The sequence below is a fragment of the Gavia stellata genome, chromosome 12, assembly GCF_030936135.1.
Source record: "Gavia stellata isolate bGavSte3 chromosome 12, bGavSte3.hap2, whole genome shotgun sequence".
NCBI lineage: Eukaryota > Metazoa > Chordata > Aves > Gaviiformes > Gaviidae > Gavia > Gavia stellata.
Genome location: NC_082605.1, coordinates 3,313,436 through 3,335,710, shown reverse-complemented (window position 1 = coordinate 3,335,710; position 22,275 = coordinate 3,313,436). Strand labels below are relative to the sequence as shown.

The window sequence follows — 22,275 nt, the reverse complement described above, 5'->3', positions numbered from 1 at the left end:
ATCCTCCAATGAACCTGTTTTGGCCCGTTTCTGCAAACGTGCCCCCTCAACTCCAACCACCCTGGAACAACCACTCCCTAGTGCCTGAACTCGAGATGGGTTTTTTTCCATGTTTCCACATAAAGATAAATGGTCGTATTGTGACGGTTGTTAAAACTGTTAGACCAGTGACCAAACAGAGACAGAAATGTTGTTTTGCTAGAAGAAATTCATGCTCCCTAGCCAGCAGCTTGACTTACCGACAACTGAAATTGCTTAGCTTTCTAATTAGGTACAAGGGAAACCAGTATCCTCCCATCTTCAACGCCACAAACAGGTTTCTGCCTGCTCATGCTTACAGATTGGTATTGATTGGACACGGCTTTCCAAAGTTATTGGAGAGGGAGATAGGGAGGGAAAAGAAAGCTATAAAAAGCAGGACATCACTTAGCTTGCACAGTTACTATTACATTTTTTCCCCTCAGTCTAAGAAAAACTGAGTGATCATGAACGTAGTTAACTCTCCTTAAGTTTGAAAGTGCTGCCATAATCAAAAATGTTTCTTATTTGCACACAGTGGCCCCAGTACTGTGTGTCTGTATGAAGAAATATAACTAGGTCTCATGAAAATTCAAAAGCAGCAAGAATTTAGACACATTTGCCATGCTTAATGCATGAGTTTTACATTACAGGTTTTACAAAAAACCTCATAAAATTACAACAAAGATGTGCCCAAATAAAGAACTGATTAAAAAAAAAGGGGGGTATTTTTTTAATGGGCTTATGAAATAGATCAGACCTGAAGGAATTCAAATTATATCAGAAATTATCAAAATAAGGAAAATATTTACTTGACATTACTCTTGGCATTAACAATTGCTAGGTAAATTCTCAACTTCTGGAATTCTATTAAAGGGTTTTATACAATCTGAAGCTGAAGTCATATCCTATGTCGTAAGTATGTTCAACTTCAGTGAAACTTAGAACAAAGTTTCTAAAAAAAAGTTTAAAAAAAAAATCAAGTTCTTACTGTATATCAAATCCACCTTTTTCAACTGGAAGCTAGAGAAGTAATTACAGGCTCTTTCATCTCCACATTAAGTGGAATTAAAATCTACCTTGTTTTTTTCTTTAGAAAGAAATTTATGAAAATATTTTTTTCTATGATAATCATTTGGGAATAACGTAACTAGCATTTTTCTGGGTAGCAATAAATGAGGAATTTTTAAAAAATTGTCCAAATATCATTAACTAGTATTTTTCTATTTCAAGCAACGTTGCCACCTTTGAAGCTTCCAGTCTAATGGTCCTCCCTACATTTGCTCTATTACTTTGGACGACTATCTCTCCGCGTTCCTACATTTCCACGCAATTGAAAGGGAGTACACATATCTTCACCTGTTTCACTGTGCTTCCTTCAGTTTCACCAAGAAACTCCTATGTAAAATCTCACAGTTAGTTTCATCGACACAGGGAAAATTATGGAATAAAGCAAAAAGAATGACAATTTATTTGTTTGCCCAACAAGCAGTCACTGTGGGGGAGACACTTCATCTCTTCCACAGGTAGTAAGAGAGTAAAGAGAAAGCAGTGGCAGTGCCTTTTGCGGTATGCTAATAGACTGAAAAGAAAATATTGAAAGCATGACCAGACTTTGAGCAAACACTGTTAAATGATTGAGAATGGAACAAGAAAGTGGAATATGCAAAAACTAGCTCAAATTACTGATAGAGTTGACAGGGACATATACTGGAAGCAAATGACTAGCAAAATAAAAGACATTACAGAAAAATTAACATATGACTAATCTCCCTTTTTATTTTTCTCAACATACACCTAAATGTTAGCCCTACAAAGATACAAAGGCATTAAAGACATCTTTCTCCTATTTGCCTGCTACCATGCATCTCCCTCTCGCTAGTCTCTCCTCCAGCTAGGTGTTCCTAAAACACTCATTTTCAAAACTCTAGCTTGTCCTATAGTGAAAAAGTTTATGTAACAGAAGACTATAATGGGGGCTCTGAGCCATTTTTTAAAGTCTAAACCTCTGAGCCAGCTTTAATTAATATGGTTAACCCCATGCCACACCCAGCTGCAAGTTAGTGAAGCAACCTCCCTCTAGCTTGGTGAACTAAAAATATACAAGATGTCTCAACTGCTCTTAACCGATACTACGTATTTCAGTTGGAATGCGATATTAATTAACACCCTTTTGTCAGCTGTTTGTCAGAAATGAAATATTTTAGGGTCAAACCAATAGCAAGTATGCAACGTAAGCTAAAATCTGAAATGAAGCAATGTAATGCAGTAGTAAGAGAAAACAGGCAGCGCTACCGTAATCAACTCAACATCTGCAGAGAGCCACAACACAGCAAATGAAATGATTCCACAGAGCAATGAAACTGAGAACAACAACAACAACATAAAAAGGGGCTTATATCAGAAGAGCTGGAGATACAGGTCCCATTCGCAGATTTTCAGATAGCGCAAAGAAAACAAGGCAGAGCCGCTTACACACTCACCACATGCAGAGATGATTTGCAAGGCAATTCTAAAACTCTTTTGCCTGAAGTTAAAACCAATCAGCTTTGATTTAACTGTGCTACTGCTCTGCTTCATTTATGCAAGCGTGCAGGATACATTTGGAACATGCATAGGAGAAATGGCAGAACACAGACACACCTGCAGCTGCAAACAAATCCAGTGACCTGCATTTGCCACCGTATTGTTCTACACGAATCCAGAGTTTTTGTACGTTAAAATCTTAGCTCTAAAAACCTTATTCCCCCTAAGCAAGCAAAAACCTCTGGAAAATATATAATTCAATCGCATTAACTATGTTGCTTAAAACCCTGGAAAAAAGGATACTCACTTAGGTAAACATTCTATTTCTTAATTATCAGCTATTATTCTTAGCTCTGAAGTCTACCAAGAAAATGCTTTACTCATTTACAAATGACTCAAGAACAGCGCTTTGTTTATCCTCATCTACTGTATGCATTGCAGCATTTCAGTACACAAGATGACCATATTCTGTTAAACTGTAAAAGGTCAGTACACACTGCTGCAATAAAATCAACTTTCTGTGAAGCAGATGACATTTATAGTACAAACACAATATTCAAGTCACTAAAGGAATAAACGTGCGCCAGCTGCTTTTCAAAGCAAAATCATTGTTTACAAAAAAATAGTGTACGCAGCGAGAGCCAACAGAGCACTGAGAATTATTCACAGAACTTTGTCCAAAACAGACTTTCTTTTCAGAAGAAACTAGGAACATCACTAAATACATATCTGGACTACCCATACAGAATGAATTGTACCTACTTCATGCTGTCTCAAAACTCACGAGCTAATGCATGCTCATTGCTAAAATACCTTGTTAATTTGTCATAAAGCTAGCATTTTTACCTGATTTCCCAGTGTTATATCAACTTGTCTTTCAATTACTGTCTAGAGCTGACAAAATGTTTCCACAATCTTATTCAGTACACAATGGATATATTTCATACCAGAAAATAATGAAGGATTTTGCATAAGCAATTACACAAAATCAATCAAAATCTGTACAAGGCAGACGTAAACACGTCTGCTCGTTTACAAATTAAAGGTATGTGAAACTTACTGAAATTGTGCTTAAATTACCATGCTTGAGATTTTAGGTAAATCGTAAGTTTTAACCTTGTTTTGACTATTTTTGTTGCTCCCCCAAATAAAGGCAATTTTGACTTATGCAATTTGATGTTTTTATGAGAAATAGAACACTGACTTCAATTTCTCTTCACACAGTTACACAGCCTTTAGATTTCTGCATTTTTAAGGTAGAAGATGGACCAGGAACTTATTTCTTAGAAAACAATCATCCTTTTCAATTATTCATTTGTTTCACGCTGAATCTGCATGGAAGTTTGGAAATTCAACTGCACAAAAACACGTCACCCTCATTTCCTAGTCAACTGGTCTTATGCGATCATGCCACCCAGCTGTCTTTCTGCCTCTCCTCCAACAACTCTTGGACGTATTAGCGGATTTCAACTCAACGGTTAGGTAGAGGCATCAAGAATACGAGATTCCCACAGGCTATGGAAATAGGAAGCCAACGTACGGAAGAATCCTTCGCTCTCCTGGACTCTTCATCAGCCGGGGCACCACAGCACAAACCTTTGGTGTGCCAGCTGCAGCAGTACATCACCATGTGACAAAACCAAACCAAGAGGAAAACCCTCCCTCTTGCCTAGCTGGCAGGCCAAGCAGGTAGACAAGCAATGTAAGAACAGAGGGAAAGGAGGAGGAATAAAAATCTGGAGGGTGCTTAAGTAAGGCAATATTGAAGATGGGGAAGCAAGGGGTGCTAGAAGGATTACAAAGCGTGGCAAAGGGCATGACCGAAGGTGTTATGGGAGAGAAAGACAGTATGTTTGCAGCAGAGATGATCAGAGACCCAAATACAGATCTGTATTGAAGTAGACTTTGTTAGACTATTGAACTAGACTTCATTTGCTCTCATAACTTTATCAGGAATATAAAAATATGGATACAGAATGTTTAAAGTAACACAAAAGTGAATTTATCAGCACAACTCCTGCATTTGAAACTAACCGATTTTTAGACTTATTTATACATAGTAATTCAAACTAACAGCTTTTGGTTTCCATCTCCTACAAAAGTTTTAGAACAAGCAGCTGTCATTATCTCAATTTAATTTGTTTTCAAAGACAGAAAACAAGGAAAACTTGTTTTTTCCTCAACCTCTGGTTTCCCAACAGTGACGGAGCCAAATAAATAAACTGGGGGGAGGAGGGGAGTATATGTCCCACAAGAAACTGGTGCTGATTTAGCATACCAAGAAGTGCTGACCAATGATTTCCGTGGGTCATGTTTGTGGTTTATAAAATATGAGTTATTTTAATAAGCTGTAGTAAGTTCAGGCCCTGAGACAGCAGTAACTTCATATGTAATTTGAACAGACTTTGTTGTTGTTAAAGAATAAAGAATGGAAAATTTTATGTACACACCAAAGGCACTCAACTGAAAAAAAAAAAAAGTTTTTTATCTTCTTTGGAAAAAAGATATTTTTTCTGCTACTTCCAGATTTTCTTTCAAAGCAGGTTAGTCAGCAGTGTTGCACAATAAGTTGTCCAGTCCTGAAGATATTAAGTATGGCAACAAACCGTATGAAAAACACATTCCAGATTTCTGAAAGCACCACTGCTCCAACCCAAGTAAGCTAGTTCACATCAGATTTAATAATCTAAGATTAAATTGCGTACCATATTAATTAGTCATCCATTTCATGAACATATATATAGATCCATACCTTTTTTATGATTAATTGTAGCCTTAGGGTTTACCTACAGAAAATATTCATTAAGACAAACTAAATTAAAGCCACTTCCATTCTGAATGGGTCTCCACAGAACAGATTTAACTGAACTGCCTGAAATTAACTCTCACATTCACCAATTCGATCTTTTCTTCTGCACCAACACTGCAGACATATCCTAAAGGATAACCATGTCCATTCAAATTACATTCTAGTTTTAGCCAATGCAGTGATCCTTTCGGCAATATTTGGAGCAGAGTTTTTCAGAAGCATTAAAATAAAAGACATTTTAAAAGTGTTTTGTACAAAACTATTTTCAGATATTTTAAGTTGGCTATGGTTTTTGAAGCATCTTAGTTTTACTCCATTACAGACCCTTCTTGTTTTGCATACCTACGACAACCTACAATTGCATCTGGAATGCATGCTGTACTGTAGCAATTCCGCTACAACTGGTTTTGAGGTCTCATTGTCCCAGGTAAGGCCTCTGTATTTATGGATGTCACTTAAAGGCTAAGAAGAAAAAAAAAAAAATCTACACAAATTATTTAGCCTGACGTAGGCAAGACGAACAATGGACAAGAGACGTGCTGCTGTTAGCACGGGCAGGTTATCTGCATGTACATTTAGACTGTAGATAAAGAGAGTCCAGAAACAGTGCAATCTTCGAGCCCTGGCTCTGGAGTAACACCGTTTATACATGGCAAAGTTGTAACAGTTTAGAAGAAATTGGGAAACTAAAGAATCTTACTCCACTTTTCAAACGTCTTTTTTTTAAACTGAATCTAAGTCGGAAAAAACCCAAGCAAGCAGCTCAAACCCAAGAATGCCTAAGCAGAACACATTCAGTTATGCTAATGCAACTTAAACGCATTTTCCGTTCTCGGTTCAGAAGACAGCAGATCAAAGTAACAGAAAGGTTAGGGAGTCCCCGCTGGAAGCACAGGAGGGACGAAGCTGCCACCGGCGAAGCGGAGACCCGCGGAGGGCGGGCAGGCGCAGGCACCGCTGGGCACCCCCCCGCCGCGAGCAGGGCACCATTCCAGGCGCTTGCTCCTGGATGCCCGTTGCTCATCCCGCCCGCTGGCCGCCACAGCCCCGGGCCGGTCGGTGCGGGGCCCCAGCCCCGGGGCACACCCGCCTCGGCCGCGCATCCCCCCCACCAACCCCCCGGGGGGGGCTCCGGCCCCGGGGCTCCGCGCTGGCACTGACAGGCGGCGGCCACCACACACCTCCCCTCCCACCTGACCCGCCGCAGCCGCGACGGGCCTCAGAACACCATCCCACCCCCCCGCCCCGGGCTTTTTGGCACCTGCCCCGCGCCCCGGTCCGGGCCGCCGCGCAACCTCTCCTCTCGCGGCGGGAGCCCCCGCCCGGGCCCCGCGGCGGACAGGGCGGCCCCGCGGCAGGGTCGCCGGCCCCGGCGGCGCAGGGGAGGCGGCGCGCACTAGACGATCCGACCGCAAAGGGCTCCGCGATGAGCCGCGACCCGCAGGTACGGAGAGGGCCGATTCCCCCTCCTTCCTTCCCCGGTCCCTGTCAGGGGGCGAGCGGCCGCCCTCCGCGGCGCTAGCCCCCCTCACGGCCGAGGCGGCGGCCGAGTCAGAGCGCCCGGGGCTGAGCCGCCGCTGGGAGCAGCCGGCGCCGCTCCAGCCGCCAGCACCGAGGAAGGGAGAGCCGAAGAGAAAGGGGAGCCCTTCTCTCCCCCGTTCCCTGCCTTGTCGTCTGCCGCTCAGCAGCCCAACGCCGCTCCTACCTATGTCACTCCCTCCCGGCGGCTCCCTCCAGCCTCTTGTCTCACTCGGCGCCGTTCGTTTCGTTCCTCATCTAAAATGGCGGCCTCACACTCAGCGAGACATTTATCCTCCGCCCATCGACCTGCCGGCACTCGGCTCCTTCCCTTTCGCCTGTCTCTCCTTCTTTTCCCGTCCTCCTCCTCCCCGCCTCTTGCCGCGACCGCGGAGCGCCGAGCTGTCGATAGAGCCCGCTCCTCCCCGCGCCCCCGCCCCCTCTGCGGGCCGCCATTTGGGAGCGGCGGCAGCGGCTGAGGCGCCGCGGGCTGCCCCCGCCCGGCCGCGGAGGGAGGTGAGGCGCTCCCGCCGCCTCTCTCGTCCCCCACCCCTTCTCGGGAACTGGTCTGGGGGCGGGGGATGAGCTCTGCCGCTGCGCCGGCGGAGCTGGAGCGGGCCCCGCCGGGGCGGGCGAGCCCCTTCCCCTCAGTCAGCCGGAGGCGGCCGCAGCGCTGCCGCCAGCCTGGCGTTACAGCCGCCTCCCTGCAACCCCGCGCCCCCCGCTCGGCCCTGCCTAGGCGAAATCTCTCGGTTGTTTGACAATTAATTAAGTGAGGGGCATCGGCAGCGAGTTAGCTCAGGGGTGCGTGCGCGGCGGCGGGGCCCCGCGGGCAGGGCCGCTTTCCCCGGGCCGCCACCTGCCTCAGCCGCGCTCCCCGAACAGAGCCCGTGAGTCTTACCTGTTCAAAAGCAAACCCTGTTTCTGAAGGGAACAGGCAGAAATTCCCAAGGGGCGGTACGTGCTGCGAGGGGTGGGGTGTGAGCTGCTGGGAAAGGTATCTGGGGAGAACGAAAAAAAAAAAAAAAATAGCGTGCAACCTCTTTTCGAGGAGGAGACAGGGAACAGCTGTCAGACAGCAATCCGCTGTGTGCAGCTCAACACAGCCTCCGTCTAACAGTTAAGATACTGAAGGACTCTGCTGTCTGTTAAGGTACTGCCAGTACACCACAAACTAACCTATTTTAGGTCAGGCTTTGAAAATGTACGGCACTGTGCATTAAATGGTAAACAGTTAATTTATCATCCCAAAACAAAACTTCTAAGGATAGCCATTGCAAACTAAAACATTTCTCCTAGAACTGTTTTTAAAGAGCATACATGTTTGCATTTACAGTCATAGAAGTTACTTTAATTGTTAATTAAATAAGCACTTCTCTAAAAAGAGCCTCCAGCAAAATCCTCTCAGCCTTATTTGGGATTTCTCTACAGAAGAAGGTTTATTCTGATATAAACCAAGGCTTGAGTTCAGCTAAAGTTGCATTAACCTCATAGAGGCATAGCAAGGGCAAGCAAAAAGCAGCACTGTTGGACTTGCCTCTCCTAAGCACCAAGTAAGAAAAAAACCATACAAAGTGGTTAGGTACTGGTGCCTTCCAGGAAGAGGTGTGCTTGCCAGGTAATAGGAGCTTGAAATGGGGATGGCAACCAGGAGCTTTAGAAGGCTGAAACAGAAATTGCCATGTCTCTAAAATACTGTGATTCAGTACTTTATTCCTGTGTGTTCCAGAAGTTATTCCAGTGTAATAATGCCTTCAATTTAGAGGATATTGCTAAAAGAAAGATCAAACTAAACTTTTGTAGGACTTACAAGACAAACTACATGGAGATTTCAACCTTTCTATTAGGAAAAGCGCTTATTCTCTTCTTTTTCTCTTCTCCATTGCCATGGGCTCAGACCTACCAAAAAAACCTGGAAAAACAAATCCAGGCCAAGATGGTATCTGCCAAGGACAAAATTTATGAATGTGAATCATTCTTTTCAAATTCTTATAGAGTAGCTTTTCTCTTAAGTGTCACATTTAAACTGAAGGCAGTCCTCTGATGCACATACACAGTTTACACAACTTTAACAGGAGTCACATCCATGTATCTGACTGCGAGAGTTGGCCCAGGAGAAACAAACAAACTCAAAGCAGTGTGTACAGTAAATATTCACATGGCTCAAGACTAGGCATATCCATGTAATATGGTAGACAGTAGTACAGATTTTTGGCAAAATACGCAAAAGGAGCTTAAAATGTAATGTAAAATATTAATAAGAACATGCCATGAGAAGATTAAAAAGAAAAAGGAAAAGAAAACAGGGATAACCACCTCCAGAATAGGTGGTTTTGACAGCAGACATTCATAAAGTTTAAAAATGCTTTTAAAAGAGTAGAAGGATCAAGGATTGTAATCATAGAACAACTGAACACAGAGGAAAGCGAGCCAAATTTCAGATAGTTAAAGAATGTAGCACATGCAAGGAAATAAAATAATTACAAGAAAGAAAAAGAAAAGCAAACAAGGAAACTAAGCAAAGAAACTCAAACATTACAGCACTAAAGTAGACGCGAAACAAAAATTGAACAAACTTTCCAAAATAAACTGAAAATTGTTAGCATTCTTCCTGAGGTTGATCTGGTTTATGTTTGTGTTTAGTGGTTGGGTTTGCAATAGGTTTAACATGTGAATGTCCAGGTATTAGACTTCCATTTGTCCAGGCGTATAATCAAATCTTACATTTTCACCATCTGACATGTTTTCTACCTCTATAAAAAGCTACCTGAGGAGTAACTAGAAAGAGAATGAGAAGTAGTGCCACAAGGGTTTGGAGTGGGCTAGTGACAGTAACTATTATCTTGAGATATTAGGCAAATCTGCCTAGTTATTGTAGACTTGGGAACTCCCTTTCATCCAGCGGGTATGTCAGGCAAGCAAAGCCCTCTCAGCTTCACAGACTTCAGTTTCCTCATAGTTGAAAATGGGATGGACGATACTGAGTGACCATCTTTGAGAAGATTTTTAATATTGACTGCTGAAAAGACGCATGTAAAAGTTAAACCTGTTCGTTATTCGTTGTGGTTCAGTTTGCTATGTGCAATATTCATGTATTCCCAGTCTACTTAACTGTGATTACTTGGGGAGTCTCAAAAAGTATAAAATGTTTTAAGTGGCATCGTATAACCTTAATTGTACCTTTAGTACATAAGATACCTGTAAGTCTCAGAAGAATGAGTAGCAAGAATTAGGAGCGTAATGCTGTCTGGGAAAAAGAGAAATGTATATACTCACTTTATTGTGGAATTTTGGGTATCAAATCTTACTCCCTTACTCCTCAAGACAAGGATTGCTATAGACAACTTTGCCATTTTATCCAGGGTTATTCAACCTGAGCCACATTCAAAGCATTGTGCTTCTGCATGTTATTTGGATATATGCTATAAATTAATCACTTATTCCCCCACAATTATTAAGGGGTTTTTTTTGAGTTAGGGAACATTGCTTAAGAAAAATTTAAGTCAAGTTAGATACAAAAGAAGTCCAGCATACAGAGGCCGTGAAGAAAGCAGCCTTGAACAAATTAAGCAATAGCAACCTAAAAAAGAAGTACTCCAAATAAGGAATATCTTATTTGTACGATTGTGCACAAACTATTTATATTTTATAGTTCAGCTGAAAGGCTTTATTATTTCCCCAAGACACTGAAGTGATCAAAGAAGAGGGGTGGGAATGTAATTTATAATTTGTTTGGGGGTTTGTTTTTTTTTTTTTCCCATGCATTGTAGAATTTAAATTGCATCCATTACCTTACAACAATAGGACATCTTATATATGAAGCTCTTCACAAAGCAGTAAACTTGTTTTGCTGGAATGGAAACCATAGCACAGTCTGTTCAAGTTATTTTTGTTGTTTTATCCTGAACAAACTCTTAACTTTCTATTTTATCCATATCCAACTAAATGTGGTTGCTATTGGACTGGCTACAGTGCCTACCTTCCTCCACTCTATTCAGCATCTCTTCAGCCAAATCATGAAGCTAAATCTTCGGAGTTTTTCTTTTCCCTATGAAAATAACACCTGACTTCCCATAGGCACAACACAAAAGACACCTCCTTCGAAAGCTTCAGTCTTTATCATCAGTCATAGATTAAGCGTGTAGTGACTTCATTACTTCCCTGGAAAGGCTGGATTCTGGAAGCAGATGCATCTAGCCAATTCCTGCACTCAGAACTTGGGGGAAGTCAGTCAGGCTATGAGGCAGGGTTGTGTAGGTTTGTGTATCTGCAGGTTCTAACCCCCAAGGATTTTCTTCAGTAAATCTTTGTCTCAGTGTAAAGTTGTGTACTTTATGATACAGAATGGTCTGATACAAACCTCATATATGCTGTTATTACTTCATGCTTCAGTATCTAGTTTTAAATTCACTTTAGTTTATTTACTGCCAGTGTCAAGCCAATTTAAGTGCTTTAAGACAGTTACCAAGAGCTGTCAGGCAAAGTTTCTTTTGTTATGTTTTACACACACGTGTGCACACCCCCTGAGACACACTGCCTGGGGTAAATACCTTGTGCCATAGTTGCCTCCACAATACTGCAAACAAGTTTTGCCTTATCTGTTGACCACTTCATTCTGTACATAAATTTAAGTTATTCTCTTTAATTTTTTCCTTCCTTTCTTCTTCTTTCCTGCTTTAACACTTCCATTTAAGAAACATGTTTACCTAAAAACATATGGAATTCCTTGTAATTTTAAGGACTATCATCGTCTGCACTTGATTCAATCTTCCAGAACCAATTCTGTCTCTTAATACTATAATCCATCTATGAGGTATTCATACTTATATGGTTGTGGGGTTGTCCTTATATAAAATTTAACAATAAAAATACTTGACGAAAACATCAAATGCAATAGATTTTCAATACAAGTTTGTGTGGGAACACTTCAGAGTAAAATTGAAACAGATTTTCCTTAAGACTTACAGTAATAAATAAGTTATTCTAAGAGAATAGCTCTATAAACAGAAAGGAATAATCTCTTACTGAAAAAAAAGAAGTTCTATTAGCCTTTCTTCACTGGTAATCTTACATGAAACATTCTTAAAACTTTCAAACTCTCTACCAGTTTTCAGTCTTCCATATGCTCCTATTGTAATTTATGGTATTACAGATATCCAGTGTCTCTGTGCTTGTTATATGCAGTGCAGGAGAGAATTTCTGCTTCTCCAATTTCAGCGCAATGCTATTTGCTTCTAGGAAGATTCAGAGGCACTGCACTATCCCATCCAGTTCTCGCAGACTCTTCTCCAGACAGGAGTATCTAAAATTCAGGAAAGCAACTTATTTGCAGTACTTATTACCAAGATTTAATTTTCTTTTAGTGTGAAAAGAAGTTGTGACACATAAGAATGCTGGTCATAACTTTGAAACCTGAGACTTAAAGCGCAGGTCCTGCTTACAGACCATTGTCCTGGCTGTATAACTCAGCCCATGTCCATTGACTCATTTGCTGTTATGGACCTTGGCTACCTGTTTGTTTGCAAATGCAGTACAAGCTGACTGAATTAAAAAAAATAAAAATCAAATAAAAAAATTAAAATATCACTAAAGCCACGTGGTTTCAAAGTGATGTCTTAAACTGTGTCTGACAGGTATTGTTGTATTTTGTTCTGTAACCATAGCTGCGGTTTTCCCCTGTAGTTGGAAATGTATTGGAGGGATAGCAGTTAGATTCCCAACAAAAGGATCAAGAGTCTGGGTAACATTCCTTTTATCACAGACAGAACTTAGGAAGCTTCAAAGAAGAGCATAAGACAAACATACTAAATCAATTGGTATACCACTGTATACTGAGAGTATCAAAGCATGAAAATGATTGTAGAATAATGTTTTATAAATTTAACGTGGAGATGCTGAACTGATGGGTGCCACCTGCACAGTGAATAAATACTCAGTCTGAGTAAGCATCATTGGAGCTCCAACAGGGGAAAGGGAAAAAAAAAAAATCTAGGCTTTAATTTGTTGCTATTTAAACAGTCATTCCTACTTCATAGACAATAAATACAGCACTTTGATTTATACATGTATTCTATTTTTGAAACCTAACCAAACTGGTTTATTTGGTTTATTTTGACTTTCTGAAAAAGTCTAACCACAATAAAATCTATTCAGAGCTAGGTACTGCAGTTTAAAAATAACAAAGCATAAACAGCTCTTTCCTGACAAACATTTTTAGAACCTACCCTGAATATATAATTGCTCAGCTGCAGACTTTTTATTACACCTGATACAGAGCTACATAAAGAGACTGATCATCTGATTTGGCATGACCTCAAGCTATGCATTATTTTTCCTGTGCATGGACAATTTCTAGTGTGTGGTAACTGAACTGCATTCAATACTTAGTTTCTCTAGAAGTTATTCATTGTAATGAAGTACGTTAGGATGATGGCAAAATTTCAGTTTATATGAAGAATCATGAGTATTGAATCAGTAGCAATAGGGTAAAATAAGATGATGTGTGTATATGCATACATGTATCTGACTATATCTGAGTGTGTGTATATATGTTCAAAACATAAGGAGGGATGATAGGTAACAAAAGAAAAAATTATAAACTTCCCTTTATCTTTTCATAAATCCTGTTTGTTGTGATTCTTCATAAAAAAGCCAAACTTTAATAGTTTTGACGAGGAACCTATTCTTGTTGTCATATGTTTGTATTGTGTACATAAACACTCACGTTCTTTTTGACATCACACTTGGCTTTTATCAAAGGTAGACTCTAAGAGACAAGGGAATCAAAAGCAGTCTAGCCAGTGTATCCATCCAAGCTGCTCTCCAGCACTGCTATTCCCAGATAAAGCCAGACTAATTAGAATATAGGTGTAAGGTTATAAATACATTGAACCTTTGAATGATGCCAGGTATCTAGCAAGAAGACAAATGTGTCTAGCAAGAAGTCTATTTTAGCCATGTGCATACAGTCATGTACTAAGAGAAATGGAACTCTAATTTACTGGACTCTGTTATAAAAATCTATGCCAGGTAAGGAGAGAAAAAAAAAAAAGTATTTGGCTTTCAGCACAAGCCTATTTATCCATTGTCTTTCAAGTTCATCTCAAACATTCAGATAAACAGAGATAGGTGATCAAAGGCATATATTACCTTTGGCAATATACCCATGTTTTAGCTAGCCTTTGATACTTTTTACCTCAATGTCATATATAGCAAATTGTGCTTAGAAGGATATGACAATTAAAATTTATGTTGTAAGCACATAACTTCAGAAACAGTATGGTAATGAAAATATGACAACAGTGAAAGATTGTTACTATTAAGCTGATTAAGCTTGGTAGCCATACAAGTATAAGTTCATAACAGGTCTGTATAAAGTATGCTGGTACATAGTATTTCAGAGCTAGACTAAGGTGCATTCATAAAAATTTCAGTATATGCTAATGGACCACATCTGTGTTACAGGTACCAGCATTATTCTTGTCAGCAGCGGAATGCATCAGTAGATTTCACCACGTGAAGCTCTGTAGGACGATGTACCAGCGTAGGTATGCTATTTAAAAAAAAAATTAAAATTGTATCTGTATAGGGCTAATTTAGTCTCTGATCAAAAAGGTGGGGGATGTTTTTGTCAGATGTTTATAATTTGTTAAGGCTTTTTTATTGTTGTTGTTACAAATTAATTTCTCTTAGACTGGACAGTGGTAATTGAGTTGATTGTATGCATCAGGATATGCTTTTCCTCCAATGGAAAAGTCAACTTAATTATGTTTAAGGCTTCTAATATAAGATTATTTTCATTTTGGTCTTACTTTTGTAAGAACTTTTTAAAATTTCTTTTTGCAAGATAATAAAAACCCAAAACAATGCTATGAGCAAAACAACTAAATTACTTGAATGGTAATTAGCAAAGACATCAGGTCAAAGGAATGCAAACATACAAGTCTATTGCTACGCCTCACTGCAAAACTCTAGTATGCTGTGTTAGTAGATTTGTTAAATCTTTCAGCAATTGCAGAGAAATGAGTATCGACATGTCTGGTTGTACCTGAGTATTTTTAATACTTTCAAGATGTATATCTAATACTCAGATGTATTCAGATTAATTTATTCAGACATTCCTTAACTTCAAACTTATTTCTGGTGGAGATAGAAGCTTTCTATTAGTAACAAATTATGTAAGCCTTTCTTCTCCATTTCACCTAAACAGAACAGTGACAGAAGAACTTAAGTAACTGCTAAAACATTATTGCTGAGACATCAGTTTATTTGATAGTAAGGCCAAACAATAAAAAAGGCAAAATCTTTTTTGGGGACTAAAGACCTGTTTTTCGTAAAGTAAGTGTTGCTAACATCTTTGTGAGTTGGAGTAACCTGATTTTATGTTCACATGCTAACTTTCAGACAGGACATAAAAAAAAAAAAGAAAAGAGGGTTTTTTTCCCTTATATATATGAAGTTGATAGAGGGAAAGGAATAGCAAATCCTTGTTGCCAGTATATAATATATATTTACTTAGAATTCTAACTTGGGGCTTGATAACTTCAATATACCAGCATTTTAATTCTTTTATATATGCCATGCTATTACCTTAATTCTAAACAGAGTATTACTTGCAGTATTATAGGGTCAGTGGTGCTTTATGATGGTTCTGTAATTGAGGTAAAGTTAAATCTTTCCTGAGGCTTGTCGGGTGAAACTCAAAAGCATTATTGCTCTCTGAGGAGTATCAATTGCTGAGACATCTCCCCAGGACATACTTGACGAGTACACCCCTTTTAAGACTGTCTTTTGAAAATAAACTAAGGTGGATTTTTTCCTCCGCTTGTGAAGGCCATAGAGTGAATAAGAAACAGTATGACCAAAGGTATTTTATGTTGGTGCATACAGTCTTCAGATGCTTTGACCCTCTCTGGGTAAATTATCTGACTTTTTGTAGCTTTCAGGATCACAGACTTCAAAATTAGCTATTTTAACTAAATATTGGGTGAAACATTCAGTACAAAGCAACAAAGTTATTTCCCCAAGTAATGGATTTTAATTTATCAAGTTTTCAAGTAGGGTCATGCTCTTAGCTGACAAGAATGCAAGCAAAATTATTTGGCTTTTTTTCCCCCCCTAGGCTTTGTTTAGCATTTGATAACATACAGTCAACTACGCTTATTCTTAAATATGTATTGGCGATTATAGACACAGTTTTGTTCAAAATAAATATTGCATATTTTTATAAGCAAGTTTCCAGAATATTTGAAATATAGGATACCTTTTATCTATATAATTACAAATTAAATATTAAAAATTAATATTTCACACCTGCTTTTTTTATATCCAGGAGAGTTCAGGATATTTCCATTGAAACCAAAGGTCTAACCTCAGATTTTTAGTGCTATCATAGTAAAGCATATTACTGAGATTGTTTACTTTTGTAACTTTATGTATAGTTACTACACTTCACCCTTTAACTTCTACAGTTGTGCTTTCCTACCCATCTTCATATAGCTCAGAGACATGAAGGCAGGCAAGATTTAGCACAGAATTTTGAGATGGGGGATAAAAAAAAATAAACTACACAACTAAAAACCAAAGACAACCTTAGAACACATAAGGATTAAAAAAAATAAAAATAAATAATCACCTGTGAGTATCAGAGGACAGGATTTACTAAATTTAGTAAACTCACAGTTAGTAAATTGACTATAAGAAAGAAAAAACATCTCTTCCAGATGCACCTGGCATTCCGCTTTGCTTCGGGATTCTCTCCAAGGTGGACCATTACTTTCAAATGCACAAATACGTAAGGATATGTGCCAACCCTTAGTGCAATTATGTTTTCATTTGAAGACACCTTAGAGCAGTATGGAGTATTTAAACATTATCAATGCAAAGTGTTAGCATCATGCACTACCATAAGTGTAACCGTTTGTCCTTGCAATATTCAAGGTGGTGAAATCTGATATTACCAGAGGAATTGGGATATATTGTATCTGGAGGAGAGTAGCCAGTGTTACCATGATAAACTCCAAGTTAAAGACTGCATTATTGTACATGTGTTAGCTAGTATTCTATATTTAAAACACAGGATTTAAGAAGCTTCCATTTATCAAAAGGAGTGAGAGATGGCAGCTGGTTCATACATTTGAAAAACACAGTGAAATCTCACATCTAAGTGACTGAAAGATAAAACAGGACTATTCAAGAAGAATTACCATTTCTGTAGCAATCCTAGGAAATCTTCAAGTATGGGTAAGAAATAGGATCTGTTCTCATATCTGACACAGTAGAATTCATATAAAATAATAGATCATAGATTTATTTAGTTTAATAGAGGCCATGTAATTCACTTGAGTATTTAACTTAAACATGCAAAATCCTAGTTTCTTTTAGGGATAGAAAATAGACTCAAGTGATTAAAAATCTTCTGGTTACTTTTCCTGGTAGCTTTTTGTTGCTTGTTTTTGTAGGAAGTTAAGAATTCTCTGAGGAAAGCTCTAAGATGTTTGTGTGGCTTTGTGAGCAATGGAAAGAATTTACAACAAAATATGCTACTGCTGCATAGTGATATGGAACAATAAATAATAAAATAGTCAAGAAGTAAGGATCTAAGGCCCCCTTTCCATAAAATAGCTTTTCCTACAGGAAAGTGGAACTGCTGTAGAACAACGTATATGAAACATTTGAGATGATGCTTGCCAAGGAAGCCTGCCTTGGAATTTGGGAAAAAGCCAGCACGTTCTAATTACCTTTACTATGCAGTTTGAGTTCTTGGTAAGAAAGTGCTACTTACTTGGGAGTAGCTAGTACCATAGAATTTGATAATTCTGAGTAAATTCAATTGTTCTGCTGGGCCAGAAACCTAAGCAGTCTTAAAAAAAAAAGAACATACTGAAAATAATGTTTTATAAATGAAGACTTGACAAGGATGTAAAAGGCCAGGTAGCCAAAGTTTAGCAGTATTATAAATCATTTATGTAGGTTATTAAAAATAACAATTATTTTCTTATGAAAATAGGTAGCTTTCACATTGAATACTGCATTCCTCATTCAAGGAAAAGAAAGAATAGCAGTTTCAAGAAAACTTTTATCACAGAAGGAGAGAATACAGAATTATTCTTTTGCAATAACTTAATGCAGTAGAAAACTTTCAAAGCAATAAGCCATATAAATACTATTCTTACCACAACTATTTACTACAAGGCATAACACCCTCGGTCTTCATTAGCATTTTAGAACAAATGAATGTCATTATGAATGTCAGTATGTCACACTGAAGCAGCTGTTGATAAGGTATACAGTTACATTAGCATCTATCTTCAAACAGGCTAAACTGCTTTATTTTTAAGCTTAACCTGAGCTTGCTATTCGATTTCCCATTGATATTACAAGAGTAAACAAAGAGCAAAAAGGCTACTGTTATCAGGCAGTCTTAATCACTGTCTGCCTTCATACCTTTCTCTCTTCCCCCACCTTCACTGCTGCCATCAGTTCCAAAGCTGTTGCATCACCTGCACTGCATTAGATGTATGCCACCCGGTATGCTTCCCCACTGAGAGTGCCAGCTGCATTTATCTATTTATAATTAAGAGGTTGCAGAGGGCTTTTCAATTCACAGAAGTTATAGAATTAAGCTAAAAAAGTTATTCTTACTAGAATTGGACACTATCAGACAGATTTAACTGAGTCAGTCTTTATATTTCTTTAGAGAACTTTTCATTTTTTGGCTTAATTTCCCAACACAAGCTTTCACTTTCAGCATAAACAGTATGAATACTAACCTGCATAATGATGACAAATGATGTGCTCAAAGCAAGTCACAGGTCTGATAACGCAGACAAGCAGTTAATGATTTTTGTCTAGGGTTAAAGCTTCATACTGAGTCTGAGCATTTGGGCTACGTTCCTGACTGTCACATGGAGAAAATGTGTGGATTTGGTTAAGTTCTCTGCACCTCATGTTTCTCCTCTATAAAGAAAAAGCAGGAGCACTGCTATGCTTTAGGGCTTAGGTGCTATTTCACAATACATGTAACACAGCCTAATTATATACTGCTGCCAAAGAGATAGTCCCCTTTTCCCCTTTCAGCCCCAGCTGCACGGTACTGCCCCTTCTTTCACACTGGATTTAGCAGTCATGACACTACCTGGTGAGTCAGATTTTTGTGTTTCCATGACTAATCTCACAGTCCCAGGACTTCTCGATCAATGCAAGGGAAGGAGCAGGAAGGCTCAACTAGTGGATGAGGTGTGCAGAGACTGGAATCTCCCCATTTGGCAACAACCAGTTATTTGGTTTGTGAAACTGCAGCCTGAGTAGTTAGAAACTCTGTGATCCCAGGAAGAGTATCTTTTTGCATAAGCAAAGTATATCTCAAAGGCTATACCTTCTCACTCATCTGTTTGTCACACTGACATAAGCAGCAATAGTATTATATACAATCAGATTGGGTTTTTTGTCTATCGTTCATAAATTCCACATATGTTATAATTCATTTACCTCGTACACTATAGGTATTGTCTGGTTTGAAAAAAGCCCATGACTTCTTCAAAAGGTTATAAAAAAGAACAATAGGAAGGCAAGAAAGTTTGCTGATAAACACAATTTTTCAACATAGTTGAGACTAAACCACAAACATTGAAAAAGCACAATATTAGATTATGAAATAGTAGATTAAATCTTATGCAAGTGAATGCAAAGCAACAGTCTAGGAAAATACAGCCTACATCATATGTAGGTGGTAAGGGGTTCTGGTTTAGCTCTTGTCAACCAGATACAGAGATGGAGGATTTACTGTGAATAGCTCCGTAAAAATGCCAGCTCAGTGCTCAGCAATGGTTAAGACGAGAAACAACGTTAGGAATTTAGGATGAGAGATGAGAACAAACCAGAAGAGTGTACTTATTGCATTGTATAAATCAAGGATGTACCCACATTTTGAATACGGCATGCAGATCTCTTCCTGTGCCAGAATATATATTTAATAAAATTAAATGAGGAACAGAAAAGGGCAGCAGGGATTTTTAGAGATATAAAACAGCTTCTACATGATAAGCAACTAACTAGATTAGGGCTCTTCAGCTGAGAAAATAAAAGGATAGCTGAAAAATAAAGTTACTTTTACAGGACAAGTACCTCTCACATGCCTATATAGTCATCTCATAGGGACTAAAAAGAGAGATTTGAGTAAGAATTAGGAAAACTCAGGAGGCAGGTACTCTGGTGTGTATTTGTAGTTATTTCCTATTCTACATTCTCACAGCACTTCACAGACCACAACTAATCCAGTGATAGATGATTAGGAAGAGTGCTGTAAACAAAAAAGTGTTTTCCCCCTACTATGACCTCCCATGTTACAGCAATCACTGTAAGGTTTTCCTGAATTAGAGGCTAATTTTCTCTTTCTATGCATTTGAAAGTCTTTCATAGTTTTATGCTTTCTGTAAGTTGCCTTTTGGATTTTGTGTTCACCTTATTATGATTTTATATTTAAAATACCAGAGCCAAGGGCTTTTAAATTCTCATTTAGAAACAACCTCTGCAGTTTATCCTTCTTAGGTTTGGAGGGAGAGATCCTTTCAGCTCTTTTTTTTTTTTTTTTAATTAACATCAGTAGATTATGTGGAATCTCTATAATAAGCATCTTTAAACCACCTGAAAGCATTTTATCCTTTTAGCTGTTACTTCAAAATGAAAACAGAGATTGATTTGCCTGAGGGCACATGGTGAATTAATGAGGGAGATTGGGAACAAAATTGAGAGGCAAAGGCTGGCAATCTGTTGTTTCAATATCCAACTGTACAACTTCCCCCCCTTAATTCTTATTGTCTAACAAAAATAATTTTTACTTCTTGGCAACAGTTATCCTACAGTTTCACTATACTGCCAAACACTTACAGCTACATGAGATATGCTAGAGTTGAACAATATTGAAATATTCTTACATATCAGGATTTCTGGTTCGTATTATCTCAGTACAGACCACAATTAAAGCCTGTTGCAGGGTACAACTAGGCAGTTCTAGAACTAATCTACAAAGCAAGTGCCTTCTGTTTGTGTATTGGGACTTCTCACAATTTGACTATCACATTTAGAGACGACACCTGAGTTACCAGATTTCAACTTACATGCATCTTCGAAATATTAAAATACAGATCTTAATGTTTTACTATATGTAGCAAGTACGTGAAGTATGACAGAATTACATAGAAATTAATTTCAAAACAACTGTATATACACCTTTTTGGGGGGAATTTGCTACTTTTACAAAATGCAGCCTATATTACAAAACTACTATCACAGTTTGTCACTTTGAAGTGACAGCATCTCAGTTAAGTAATTTCAAGATATTTTCATCCCTTTCCTATTTCTGATCTGTGCTGATCTGATTTTGCTCAATTTCCATCCTGAGTGGCTAGTCCATTACTTTCCTCTTAGTTCAATTACTGAAATACCAAATGGACAGATTTTCTGTCTCCAAAATGTGCCTAAAGTACAAGGTTCTGACTAATCCCAGTTTGACCAAGAAGAATAAGTAATCTATCTGTTGATATACATTACTTTTATATTTTAAATCATGCACACGTCCTAATTCTAAAAAGGATTTAGGACACAAGATTTAGATCCAGATCTATTCCCTGAATGCTCTATAGTTGTCAGAATCTTGATTTACTAATCCAGAACTGCCTCGGCTTTTTGGAAAAATTATGGCTCAGATTTAGTGATGCTCTTGTTCCTTCACAAAATGCTCACAAAATTCTGGAGTGTGCATGTTTTGCCTTGCTTGACCTTTGTTTAATTAAGTAGGATAAGCACACAGTTGTTTCTCCAACACCTAGAAACTGGAGGAAAAAAATAGCAATATAACATAAAAATACTTGGAAAAGTTTTTGCAGTGAAGCAGAAATACTATCCAATTTAAGGGTTAAAAAGCTGTTCTGTATTTACAAAAATTTTGCAGATAACCTGAAAATCCTTGACAGGTATGTCCTAAAGAAACATCTGGGGTGTTAACTTCTGGAGTAAGGAAACATAGAGTATATAAAGAGATGGTGGTCTCAGAGTTTTTGTTTATACATAGCACTTTTCTTGACAACACAAGCATTAAACTGTGCAGCACGTTCTAAAAGAGCAAGTTTAAAGCACACAGAATTGTCATCCCAGACTGCTCACAAACAAAAACACCAAAAAAAAAGGGGGGGGGGAGAAGAAAGAGAAATAACATTTTCCCATGCAGGTATTCTGGAAAGTATAGCAGACTCCACCCAACATAGTAAACAGACAGTTTACAGAAAAGCCAGGCTCAAAAGAGAAGTGAAATGAGGAACTCTGCAGTCAAAAAATACAGAAGCTTACTAACTAAATAAATGTTCAGTGTTAAAATTTATCATCCTGATTCTAGGAACTAAGTGATA

At 38.6% G+C, this 22,275-nt stretch overlaps 1 protein-coding gene across 5 annotated transcripts in view; it reads right to left on the bottom strand.

The window, feature by feature from the left end:
* The window catches only part of RAF1 (Raf-1 proto-oncogene, serine/threonine kinase), a 79,304-nt gene that overhangs the window by 37,636 nt on the left and 19,393 nt on the right, over positions 1-22,275 (bottom strand). The window contains exon 1 of one of the 5 annotated variants that reach the window (XM_059823225.1): positions 7,059-7,077. The exons of the other annotated variants lie outside the window; for them this stretch is intronic. The gene's annotated coding sequence lies outside the window, so the exon portion shown is untranslated. Of the gene's footprint in view, positions 1-7,058; positions 7,078-22,275 lie in introns of those variants that run through there. 5 annotated transcript variants of the gene reach the window in all.